General features: G+C 40.0%; 1 non-coding gene across 1 annotated transcript; it reads right to left on the bottom strand.

The window, feature by feature from the left end:
- Positions 1 to 886: 886 nt before the first annotated feature.
- LOC132283481 (small nucleolar RNA R71) lies at positions 887 to 992 on the bottom strand. Its single transcript, XR_009472049.1, has one exon. It is a non-coding gene; the product is annotated as a small nucleolar RNA R71 (small nucleolar RNA).
- Positions 993 to 13140: the final 12148 nt, after the last annotated feature.

Below are 13140 nucleotides of genomic sequence, written 5' to 3' on the forward strand. Positions count from 1 at the left end.
TCCCTTAGTTAAATTGTCGGCCCGCGTGGAGGCTTATTTTTTATTGTCTTGCATCATTGTTGTTAAAGTATGGGAGTATGAATTAAATGTTTGTGGAAGAAGTCTATTTGCATTGTTGTGAAGGCATAGTGTTTGTCATTCTTTGTGTTTGTTGTGTTTTGTATTGTGCATGCATGGGCGTTGTTCATTGAGACCAACTCTTGCCCCTCTTGATTTGCATCTTGAATCTATCGTTAGAAATCATAGGGGAAGAGGAAGTTCAAATAGAGCCAATCTTTCAATGGATGACCATAATGATAATCATGTTGAGGACATTGGTCACATAGACCAACAAGGTATCCTTCATCCCAATGTGCACAATGAAAACATACAAGTACCATTAGGCATGCCTAGGCCATTCATTCACCAACCACCACAACAACAAGGCCAAATTCCATATGGAATGCCAAGGCCAATGTATGCTCCACAACCTCCCATCAACAATCAAGGAATTCAAAACCAAGGTGTTCATGTTGCACCTCAATTAGATAACCCACCTCTTGCTTTAAGAGACCATTATGTGCCTAATGAGTGTAATGCACCTACATGCATCCAATTGCCTCCATTTAGAGCACATCATTATGAAATTAAGCCACAAACCATTCAAATGCTTCCTAACTATCATGGACTTCCAAGTGAAGAACCTTACAAGCATTTGGATGAGTTTCTTGAAGTATGTTCCACCGTAAAATATACGGACATGCCGGAAGAGGTCTTGAGACTCAAACTTTTTCCATTTACCTTAAAAGACAAGGCAAAGTATTGGTTTAACAATCTTAGGCCTTTTTCAATCACTTCTTGGGCAGAAATGCAACAAGAGTTCTTGAAGAAGTACTATCCGGTTTCTAAGATGAGGACCTCAATTCGAGAATTTCACATGGGGATGGAGAAACGTTTCATGAGGCATGGGAACGCTTCAATGAATTGCTTAGGAAGTGTCCACATCATGACATGCCCAAATGGCAATTAGTTCAATACTTCTTTGAGAGCTTATTGGACAACTATAAGGGTATGGTTGATGCTTCCATGGGTGGCTCATACATTGATAGGCATGAGGATGACGTGTGGCGTCTCTATGAAAGCATGAGTGAAAATTCTTTGCATAGAACACTATCATCCAAGAATGGTAGAAATTCACAAGGATGAAGAGTGTTGGCTTACATCAAGTCGAACATTCAAATGAAATAGCAGCCGAAATGAAGTCTTTGTCTCAAAGGTTTGATCAATTTTTGATTAACCAAAACTCAGCGAATCAAGTATCTTCTTTCCCTAACCATTCTCATCGTGCATCAAATGAAACATGTATGACTTGTTCTAGTGTTCTTCATTCTCCTTCTCATTGTCCTCACGGACAAGTGCAAAGTGAACCTAATGAACAAGTCAATGAGGCTTTTGTGAACCAAGGGAACAATCCTTATGGTACTCATTATAATCCAAGTTGGAGGAATCATCCGAATTTCTCTTGGAAAAACTAAGGAGAGGGCTCTAACCCTTCCCAAGGCGGTTTTCAAGGGAAGTACATTCCACCTCCACTTTAGAACCAAGGATCCCAAGGTTATAGACCCTATCAATCACAAGGGAATCAATTTGCTAATTCTCATTTTCCCAACCAATCCTATTCCCAAGGTAATACTAGAAGTCCCGCCTTCAAAGAGAAAGTTTTGAATGCTTTGGGCACTTTAGAAGCTAACACTCAATTGCTTCATTCTCACTCTCAATCTATTGCAAAGCTAGAAACCCAAGTAGGGCAAATAGCAAGCACTCTCAATGCAAGAGAAAAGGGAAAGATGCCTATAAATGCCCCACCTAAGCAACAATGTGTTGTGGAAACCCATTCCTCATCGGAAGGCCACGCCATTGAACATGTTAATGCAGTAACTACCTTGCGGAGTGGTAGGATTGTGGACAATCAAGTTAGAGTGTCTAATGAAGAGAGTGAACCGGTGCAACCTCAAGTTGTCACCCGTCCCGTTTCACATCCCATTCCTCCTTCATTGCATACACATGACCTTGTAAATGAGAAAGTCTTAAAAGATGTGTTTGAAAAAGAAGTTTTGAAAAAGGATGTTGAAAAGGTTTTATTGAAAAATGATTTGAAAACTTCTTGTGTTGAAGACAGTTCAAAAGAAAATTTTGAAAAAGTGTTTGAACCAAAGGTTCCATTTCCGGATGCCTTAAAAGGATCCATTTCAAAAGACAAGCAAGAGGCAAAAACCAATGAAATCATGGAAATGTTTAGCCAAGTGAAAGTTAATCTTCCACTATTGGATGCAATCAAGCAAATTTCGACTTATGCCAAATTCTTGAAAGACTTGTGCACCCAAAAGCGGAAGAACAAGAGCCAAGCACCAAGAAAAGTGGTTTTGACTGAGCAAGTAAGCTCAATTTTGCAACATAGCACTCTTCCAAAGTTTAAGGACCCCAGTTCACCCACTACATCATGCATTATTGGTGATCATATCATTAATCGGGCGCTTCTTGACTTAGGAGCAAGTGTTAATCTTCTTCCATACTCGGTTTATGTCAAATTGGGCTTAGGTGAATTGAAACCGACGTCGGTAGTTTTGCAACTTGCTGACTGATCCATTAAGAAGCCTAGGGGTATAATTGAGGATGTTTTGATAAGGATTGACAAATTCTCCTTCCCTATTGATTTCGTTGTCATAGACACGGAACCGGTTCCCAATCCTAAGAGCCAAATTCCCGTTATCCTTGGCCGTCCTTTCTTGGCAACCGCTAATGCCAACATCAGTTGTAGGACGGGGATAATAAAGATTTGATTTGGCCACATGAAGGTGAAGTTAAATATCTTTAATCCCACACACAATTCATTTGACAAATATGAATGAGAAGTCAATGTTGTAGATGAATGTCATGATCTTCAATGCCAAAGAAATTAGCTTTTGTGTAAAACCAAAACTTCCAAAGGATCATCTTCAACCTTGCATTCTAAAAGTCTTGTTTCAAACTCTTGCTTTGAAAGGGCATGGAAGCCCAAAGGTTGTAATTGCATAGACAAGGGACCAAAGACTTCCTTTGAGCTTAATCCAACAAGTTCTTCAAAGAACCATTTGTTGGGTGGAGTTCAAAGCATCTATCACCCCAACAAGGAGGGGATGCATTATAAGATCTTTGATCCGGGCTAAAAGAGCCTAATGTCTTGCTAGAGATGTTAAAGACTAGCAAAAGCATTCGTAGGGTGTCAAAACCCTATTCTTCCCCTATTTCTATCTTTCATTTCATTTCTTGCAAAGTCTAGATACTTGTTTTAGGTTCATATGCATTTCAAGGAACTTTGGTGAGGATTGTATAAGCTTTCATGTCATTATTGAGCATTCTGCAAAGTTCGATCGATCTCAAACTTGAGTTCGATCGATCGAACTCTTTTCTGCATCCAACACTTAGAAAAATTTTTGACCTGTAGAAACCTGCATCCAAATCACCTCTCTCTCCCATCGTTCGGACCAACTCCAAGATCAATCAAGAGACCTTCAATTGATCCAACTTCCAAGTTCGATCGATCTCATGACTCAACACTTAGAAAAATTTTAAGCCTGCATCAACCTACATATTTCAGCTCTCTGTCTAATCGTTCGAAACATTCCAAGATTAATCTGAAAGTTCTTCGATCGATCCAACTTCCCAGTTCAATCGATCTCATGTTCCAACACTTAGCCAAATTTTTGAACCAAAAACCTGCATATTTTTGCTCTTTATCTGATCGATCGAACTCTTGTTTTGATCGATCTCAATCTTCATTTCATTATTTTAACTTTAATTTGATTTTTCAACTTTTCAAAAATCCAAAAATATTTTCATTTTTATTTTATTCTATTTTCACTCTCATTTTATTTTTTTTTAATTTTCAACAAGTTTTCAAAAATTCAAAAATATAAAAATTTATTTAGTTTTTAATTAATTAAATTTAAAAAAATTTAAAAAAAAGAAAAAAAATTTCAAATAAAATCAAATATATTTTGTTTTACTTTATTTTCCAATTTTTAATTTTTAATTTTATTTTTGCAAATTTCAAAAAAAAAAACCAAAAATCCAAAAATACTTTGAAAGGAGTTCATCAAAGCTCGATCAATCACAACTCATCTTCGATCGATCGAACTAGTCGGGAAATTTTTTAAAAACAGATCCAAGGGTTTTGAGATCGATAATTTGGATCGATCTCACTCACCAAAGCCTAGCCTCTCGTCCCTCTTCACTATGAATCATCTCTCCAAGCTCCGGCAACTCCTTCGGCGAGATCCAAGTATCTCGAATCTCAGTTCATCTCTATCCTCTTCATCTCAGATCATCTCAGTTCATTCTCCATTCTCTCACTCTCTTGAGGTAAGATCCGAGTCATCCTTCCCTAGATTTGAACTCTCATGCATCAATACTTATTTCAAATGTCGTAATCATGTTGCTCTCATATTGAATCTTCCATTCTCAAAGCTTTAGCATCCATGTCTATATATATATATATGTGTGTGTGTGTGTATGTGTGCATAAATTTTGAAGATTTTGTTAGATTTGGGTGTTTGGGCCACGTTTGGAGTGCATTTAGGCTTGATTTGTGTTGTTGGAGGGCCCACAAACTCATTCATGTGGGCCCCATACTTCAAAAGTCACAGATCTGTGACTGTTAGGTTTCATCGTCGCACAGTTCGATCGATCGAACAAATTTATGATCGATCGAAGATTTGAGATCGATCCGACTAATTTTTGATCGATCCAAATTTTGTGATTGATCCAACCCAACCTTCAATCGATCCAACTTTTGTGATCAATCTCATTTCCTTTTTTGATCGATCGAATTTCACAGATCTCATATACACACTTCATTCATCTTATCTTATATTCATGCTACCTTATATATGCCCAATACCTGTGATATTCCACATTGGATGCATTTCATATTTACATTGTTTAGCATGTTTCATATTCTGCCACTTGCATAGAATCATGCGATATTTTGTTTTGTCTATCTTATTTGACATACCTGTTTCTATATTGTGCTTTATATTCTATATATGCTGGCACTAATTCTTAAATTTATATTTGCAGACTATGGCTCGCGTCAAGGCGGTAGCACGTAGACACCATCACGGCTCCAACCGCAGACTTGACGACGGGGCCGGTCCATCTCATGTCCGGGATCCTAGTCCCAAGCACACACAGAGGAGAGTCCGACAGCGGACAGGGGAGACTGCACAGCCCTCTCATACAGAGGAACCATTACACCCTACTCCACCCCAGTCGCCGGCTCATCCGGTATTCACTCTATCACCATTTCCACCGCATAGAGGCGCTGAGTAGCCAGCTCAGCCGACTCCACCTGTTCAGCCATCTCATCTACAGCGTGACAGACTCACGCCTCGATATGCACACATGACTATCGAGCACAAGTCAGCATTTGACACCGCATTCTTCTCCAGATCGATGCTGACTCGATCTGCCTATCAGGACATCATTCAGCGGGGCCTCTTAGCTATTCTTGCCCCAGTCACAGAGCCGATCTACCCACGACTGGTACGGTTGTTCTACCAGAACCTCCGACCGTCGCCGCGCACTACAGCCGAGCTCATCACCTCTATCGATGGCCATGAGATCACCATTACAGTGGATATTCTGGCCCGTTCGACTCGCTGTCCACATCGGTGCCCGCCCGAGCTACAGGAGACATATCCCAGGTTCCACAGGCCTTCTTACGCCGATATGGCAATTTTTCTCACAGGTCACCATGCCGGTGGCGAGACCTTCGCCACCGAGACATTCTTGCCAGATGACCTGTGGTTTACAGATTCGGTGCTCTACCGAAATATATACATGGCGGGACACAAGATTCAGAGGCAGGGCGACTATCTAGCAGCCCTAGACGCCTTCTATACCGGCCACTGGGTGTCTATTCCTGTGCTTATCTAGAGCTTGATGAGGAAGCTCTACGATGAGTACGTCAGCAAGGAGGCGCCCGGAAGGGCCAAGTCTCTTCCATTCAGCCACCTCATCACCTAGATTCTCATTGACCAACGATATCCCATCCATCCTCGGGAGCACCCCGAGAGAGGTTCCTGTCACTTCCGTAAGAAGGACTGGGACAAGAGCTACAGAGCTATTATCACTCGCCTGCAGGTCCATGCCGTACTGCCGGCTACAGAGCTGGAGTTAGAGGAGGAGGCGGCAGCACAGGTAGCCCCAGCACCAGCAGAGCCAGCAGTAGCAGCTCTCGCAGCGGACGATGCACCAGTCGATCCAGCTGCCGAGCATGATGACATTGATATAGACATTGACTTAGAGTACTCAGCGGATGACGCAGCTCAGCATTCTCCAACCAGGTCACCTATCCACGAGCAAGAGCAGACGCAGGAGTTGTCTTCTGACTCATCCATACCAGACTTGACCCCCGGCTTCGGAGTGCGTCTGCAAACGCTCAAGGACGCTGTTGTTGCCATCAGAGCTGACCTCACGGCCCACAAAGCGGAGTTCGCTACCTTCCGCACGGATGTCACAGCTATGTTCAGAGATCTATCCCGAGACATCCGTGGCGCCAGACCTGCCTGCCCTACCTCATCCTCTTGAGTCCCAGTCCCTTCTGTTTCATGATCTCTCTTATTATACATATGTTTGTCACTCTACTTTATTATTTTTACAGCCGGTCTATCAGTTTTCATATTTTTGTACCTGTACTTTACTTTTCCTATATATCTCTCTTTCTACTATGAATGCCTTATTCTTGCACTCTCATACATGTATGTTTGACTCCATCAGGTACATCACAGTGACTTTAGTGAGAGAGTGCTACCCAATTTTCAGGACTACCCTTATACCTCTCTCATTTCTCTATTTTGTTTATTCCACTTACACTTGCATGTTCACTGTGCACTGATTACCCCATTTTTTTATCTAATGAATTTATCCAAGTGCCAAATTTCAGGACCATAGTTCATCCCAAGTTTGGGGAAACCACGTCACCCACTTCGGATAATTCAGTCCCGATCATTCTATGCTTTAGTTGCACTGGTATACTCTTTCCTTTGTTCTCTTGCACATTGAGGACATTGTGCCATTTAAGCTTGGGGGAATTGTGTTTTGCAGTGTTAGCTTTAAATTCAAATTTTTAGCATGACTTGTGTATTTGAGGGGTATTTCTATGATTGGTCCATATCTAGCTATGATTTTGATCTTTTGAGGACTATATTGTTTAAAATTTAAAAATTGCTTGACTTGAGAGGTCAATACTCCTTGTATGCCTTGTGGAAGCCATTTAGGAGAAATTTTTTTGAAAGATTGATATCATGCTTGCACTTGTGGTCCACATCATCTTGAGTTTGTGATTGTTTTGAGATTCACTGTAGTCTTCTACACTAGCACCGGCGCACACTAGCATTCATTTGTCGGGTACATGCTTTGTTAATTATTGAATTGGTTATATCCCAATTGAGCTAGTAGTGCATTGAAAGCTTTCATTCTTGATAAAGGTGGATAACAACCCCTTTTCACTAAGTAGCCGGGATTCTAGCCTCATCAAGCACTGAACTTCTCGAGCCGAAAGGTGGAGGGCCCAAACTCTAGGTTAATAATTGAACTTGCTTAAAAAAAAAAAAAATGAGAATTTCTCCCAAAAAGGTGAGAAGTGGGAAATGATTAGATGTAGGTTGTCTTAATTTATATTCTAGTTGATTTGAGCTTGTAAGTCCGTAGGGGTATTTCAACACCTAGTGCCCTAAAGCCGTCTGGTTTGGGAGTCATTGACCTAACGATCAACCTCATGAATCGCTAGAAAGCTTAATAGATCAACACATTGCACGATACTTCCATCTTTGATCCTCAAAAAAAAAAAAAAAAAAAAAAAAAAAAAAAAAGAACGGGAAGAAAGATTGAGTGAAAAGAATCAGCGCACCAAGAACAATAAAGCTTTAATAAATGGTCCACTTTTTGTCTTGATGATTGCTACTAGATTTGTGTGCTAGTTTGAGGGTAAAGATGTGATTAATTCTTTAGTTAGCTTAGATAGCAACACATTGAATGCCAGTCCACTCAAAAAGGATTCTAAAGTTGTTTTGATTTGCATGATCATTTTCTTGATGTGGAGGACCATACTTACTTGCTTGATGTTGAAATTTTAGGAGATTGCTTAGAAAGGGTTGAAAAATTGCATACTTAAGGTAGTTTTCTCCCGATGCTTGTTTGCAATATTGGTGCCTCTTTTGAAAGAATGAGCTTAATGTTTGTGGGTACCATTTCTGGAAGCTCTCACGAGACTTCACCCATCCACTAGGGGTAACCTAGTGGTTTAAAAGGCTTGTTGCATATGCTAAATGCAATCGTGTTCCCTACGAAAGTAGCATTATCCATTTATTGTTTTCTAGATTCATACTTGTATAGTTATTTATTTCATTCCTTTTCTTTCTAATTCATTACTAGGGACTAGCAATATTTAAGTTTGGGGGTGTGATGAGCACTGAAAAGTGCGTATTTAAACCCCTTAAGCTTAGGCATTCTAGTACCTTTATCTATCTTACTTTACCGTTTTAGATTGATTTCGTATTATTTTCTTTTTCAAGCACTTATTCCAAAAATAAGCTAACTCAGCCAAATAAGAGCTTAATTGAAGTAATTCTGGGATTAATCAAAGAAAGGAGCAAATTGGAGAAAGAAGGAAGCAAATGAAGCCAAAGGTGGCAAGCAGCAAAGTTCGATCGATCCAAGTTCAAGGTTCGATCGATCGAACAATGATCGATCTCAGCACTTCAAGATAGATCCAAGCCTTGAACCAAAGGCATAAAGTTCCAAAAGTTCGATCGATCCAACACCATCCTTTGATCGATCGAACACTTTTGTCCTTATTCAAATGATTGATCCTATCCACAGTTGTACCACCCACTAACCACTTTTGTCCTTTTCTCATAAATATCTCGGTTTTGTCTTTTTCCAAAAAGATCAGCAAGTTGGATCAATCCAGCCTAAGTTCGATCGATCTCACTTACCTTCGATCGATCCAAGTTCAAGGTTCGATCGATCAAACTTCCTCCAGTCCGAAAAAGTTAAAATTCCATCTCATTGAAAGTTGTCCTTTACCCAATCATTAGGGAATATTGTATGCACGACCCCAGCTAATTTTGGGTGTCATTTTGACCTACCTATATAAGGATAAGGATTGTTTTTACAAAAGGGGAGCCAATTTAATTTTTCATATCATCTTTTGGAGAGGAAGCTTAAAGGAGGAGGAGGCGAGGGACACTATTGGAGACTCTTCATCAACAAGGAGCAAATTTTAACCATGGAATTAGCCCTTGAGGGTTGGAGCATCATCACCATGAGTGGCTAGACATCCTCTTGGGGCTAGAGTTAGCCCCAAGCATGCTTTCTATATCTTAATCTTGTGTATTATTGAGGGAGTAGTGTTGTAATTGATGTTTTGACACTTTGATATATATAGATCTTGTTTATTCAATGATTTATGTGGTTTAATGCTTCCAATTGGTCATTTCATTCTATCCATATGTCTATGTATGCTAGAATAGATGTTCATATGCTTATCTCTAGATTTTGTGTTATTGATGCATGTCTATGTGTATTGATGCTATAGATTTGGAGATTGTCAAAACAGTGTACTTAAAAGAATGATTTTGTGATTCTCTTGATGGTTCATGCTTATCTCTTGATGGATTGTGCCTCTCCCCTAGTTTATTTTTATGCTAGTAGTGTAGATGTAGTGTAGTTGTAGTATAGTGTTAAATGGGAGGACAATCTATGCTTGTTGTTTGATGATCCAAGCTTTTGAATGCAATTAGCATATGTCTATATCCTTGTGTTGTATTTGGATTGTGAGCTTAATGAAAGGATTAATGACTTGTTTTGATTTATTATGCCTTTCACATGTTGTTTAGACAATATATGCTTCATTGCTTAGATATATTGTGCCTTTCACATGATGTTTAGATAATACATGTTTAACTAGTCATCCTTGCTTGTTGAATCAACCAAATACACACACACCAATATTGTAACCCACTATTTGCCCTCATTAATCACTTGTCAATGATATAGAAATGCATTACTTGGTGGTGATCTCTAAATCCCAAGATCTCTCTCTCTCTCTCTTACTTACTCTTAATTGCACTCTTTTGCTATTACTTAGTTTAATTTAGTTTCTCTTTAATCAACCAACCGACCAATTGTTTGATCACTTGACCTACTATCCCTAATTATGATTCCACGACATTGCTCAATCCCCATAATCCCTTGGGACGATCCCTACTCACTCTTACTACTTTAGTAGTAGTGTTGGTAGTGGTTTTTATAAATTTAAACTTGACCTAAAAGGCTTTTCTTGAACCGCACATTCACTACATTAATTTTGGCGTGTAGGAACGGCCATTCGCTCTATCAGTTAACACATTTTGGGTACAAAAGTTGTAAAATTCAGGACATGTGGGAGGTCTTTAAGCAAGTAAAGATCAACCAACCTCTCTTGGATGCTATCAAGCAAATTCCTCCCTATGCCAAATTTCTCAAGGATTTGTGCACTCAAAAGTGCACTTCCAAAAGGCATTTACCAAAGAAGGTAAGACTAACTGAACAGGTGAGTGCGATAATTCAGCACAGCACCCCTCCAAAGTATAAGGATCAGGGTGCCCCGACAATCTCGTGTGTCATTGGTGATAACAAGATAGAGAGGGCTTTCCTTGACTTAGGACCGAGTGTGAATTTGATTCCATATTCAGTTTACTTACAACTTAGCCTGCGAGATCTTAAGCCAACCACCATGGTCTAGCAGTTTGCCGATAGATCGGTCAAGCACCCACGGGGCATTCTTGAAGATGTCATCATTAAAGTGGACAAATTCTACTTCCTGGTAGACTTTGTGGTTCTTGACATGGAACCAGTTTTGACCTAAAGAAATATATTCCCATGATCCTCAATTGGCCTTTCTTAGCTACGGCTAATGTTTCGATAAATTGCTGAACAGAGGTGATAGATATCGCATTTAGAAATATACAAGTCAAACTCCACATTTTCATGCAACTCAACATCCTTCCGAAGAGGATGATTGTTTTCTCATTGATGTGGTGGATAAAATGGTCGAAGAATCTCTCCCCTTCATTCTAAGCAAAGATCCTCTTGAAACTTGCATATCTCACTTTGATTTCGCAAACTTTGATATCGATCAATCCATCCAATAAGTAAATTCTTTACTCGACATTGGTGCTATTATGGACTTTCCTCCTTGGAAAGTGACAAAAGAATCACTTCCTCAACTTTCCACTACTCCTCCAGTACCTTCATTGAAATCTCCGCCACAACTTGAGTTAAAGCCGTTCCCGGCTCACCTCAAGTATGTGTTTCTTGGTGCGAATACAACTCTTCCAATCATCATTACATCAGACCTTTTAAAGGACCAAGAAAATAGCCTTTTAGCGGTGCTATAAGAGCACAAAGAAGCTATTGGCTAGGCAGTGGCTAATTTGAAAGGAATTAACCCTTCTATTTGTATGCATCACATTTATATGGAGGACGACGCTAAACCTTCTAGAGAGGTACAGCGCCGGTTGAATCCAAAAATGAAGGAAGTGGTCATGAAAGAAGTGATCAAGCTACTAGATGCGGGAATCATCTACCCCATCTCTGATAGTAAGTGTGTAAGCCCCACTCAAGTTGTTCCCAAGAAATTGGGCCTCACTGTTGTTGAAAATTCAGCGGGAGAGCTTGTGCCATAACGCACCACCACCAAGTGGCGTGTATGCATTGACTACTGGAAACTCAATTCTACCATTATGAAGGATCATTTCCCACTCCCATTCATTGATCAAATCCTAGAGAGGCTAATCAGCCAAAGCTACTACTGTTTCCTTGATGGTTATTCTGGCTATAACCAAGTGGCAATTGATCCTCAAGATCAAGAGAAGACCACATTCACATGTCCCTTTGGAACCTATGCCTATAGACGCATGCCCTTTGATCTGTGCAATGCACCGGCAACTTTCCAAAGGTGCATGCTGTCCATATTTTCTGATATAGTTGAAAAGTTTTTGGAAGTATTCATGGATGATTTCTCCATCTTTGGATCTTCCTCTAACTCATGTCTTCACAATTTATCCCTTGTACTTCAAAGATGTAAGGAGACAAATCTGATTCTAAGTTAGGAAAAGAGTCATTTTATGGTCCAAGAAGGCATTGTCTTCGGACATGTTATTTAAAAAGGGAATTGAGGTTGACAAGGCTAAAGTCGAATTAATCTCTAACCTTCCTCCCCCAAATTCTGTCCGACAAATCCATTCCTTCCTTGGTCATGCCGACTTCTATCACCGCTTCATCAAAGATTTTAGCAAAATATCCCGGCCCTTGTGTAATCTTCTTGCCAAGGATATTCCCTTCAATTTTGATGAAGCATGTTTGGAAGCTTTCAAGAAGCTTCATACTCTTCTCTCATCAGCCCCAATCATGAAACCGCCTAATGGTCTCTTCCATTTGAGATCATGTGCGATGCATCCGATTATACATTGGATGTGGTTTTGGGCCAACGTGAGGATAAGCTACCACATGCTATCTATTATGCTAGCAAAACTCTCTCTGATGCTCAATTGAATTACACCACCACTAAAAAAGAGTTGCTAGCTGTGGCGCATGCCTTGGATAAATTCCGTTTTTACCTTCTTGGATCCAAGGTCATTGTCTTTTCGGACCATACCGCTTTTAGGCATTTGCTCACCAAGAAAGAGACTAAACCCTGGCTAATTCGATGGATACTCTTACTCCAAGAGTTTGATATTGAAATTCGGGATAAAAAAGGGACAAACAATGTCGTCGCTAACCATCTCTCCCGTTTACTCATTGAGAAATCTTCTGAATTTGCTACAGTTCGTGATTCCTTTCCAGGTAAGCAACTATTTCAGATTTCTCATTCAAATCTTTCGTGGTTTGTGGATATTGTCAACTACCTTGCGGTAGGAAAAATTTCTTTTGAGAAGATTCGGAATTATTCAAGTATTGCCCAGACCAAATCATCCGGCGATGCATTCCCAAAACTGAATTTTCAAGTGTCCTAAATTTCTACCACACTCTTGCCTGTGGAGGACACTTCAGTGCCAAGAAAACCGCTGACAACGT

The sequence above is a fragment of the Cornus florida genome, unplaced genomic scaffold (genome assembly GCF_030987335.1).
Source record: "Cornus florida cultivar Cherokee Brave unplaced genomic scaffold, ASM3098733v1 CherokeeBrave_3.0.0_Hap2_Chr01, whole genome shotgun sequence".
NCBI classification, from domain to species: domain Eukaryota; kingdom Viridiplantae; phylum Streptophyta; class Magnoliopsida; order Cornales; family Cornaceae; genus Cornus; species Cornus florida.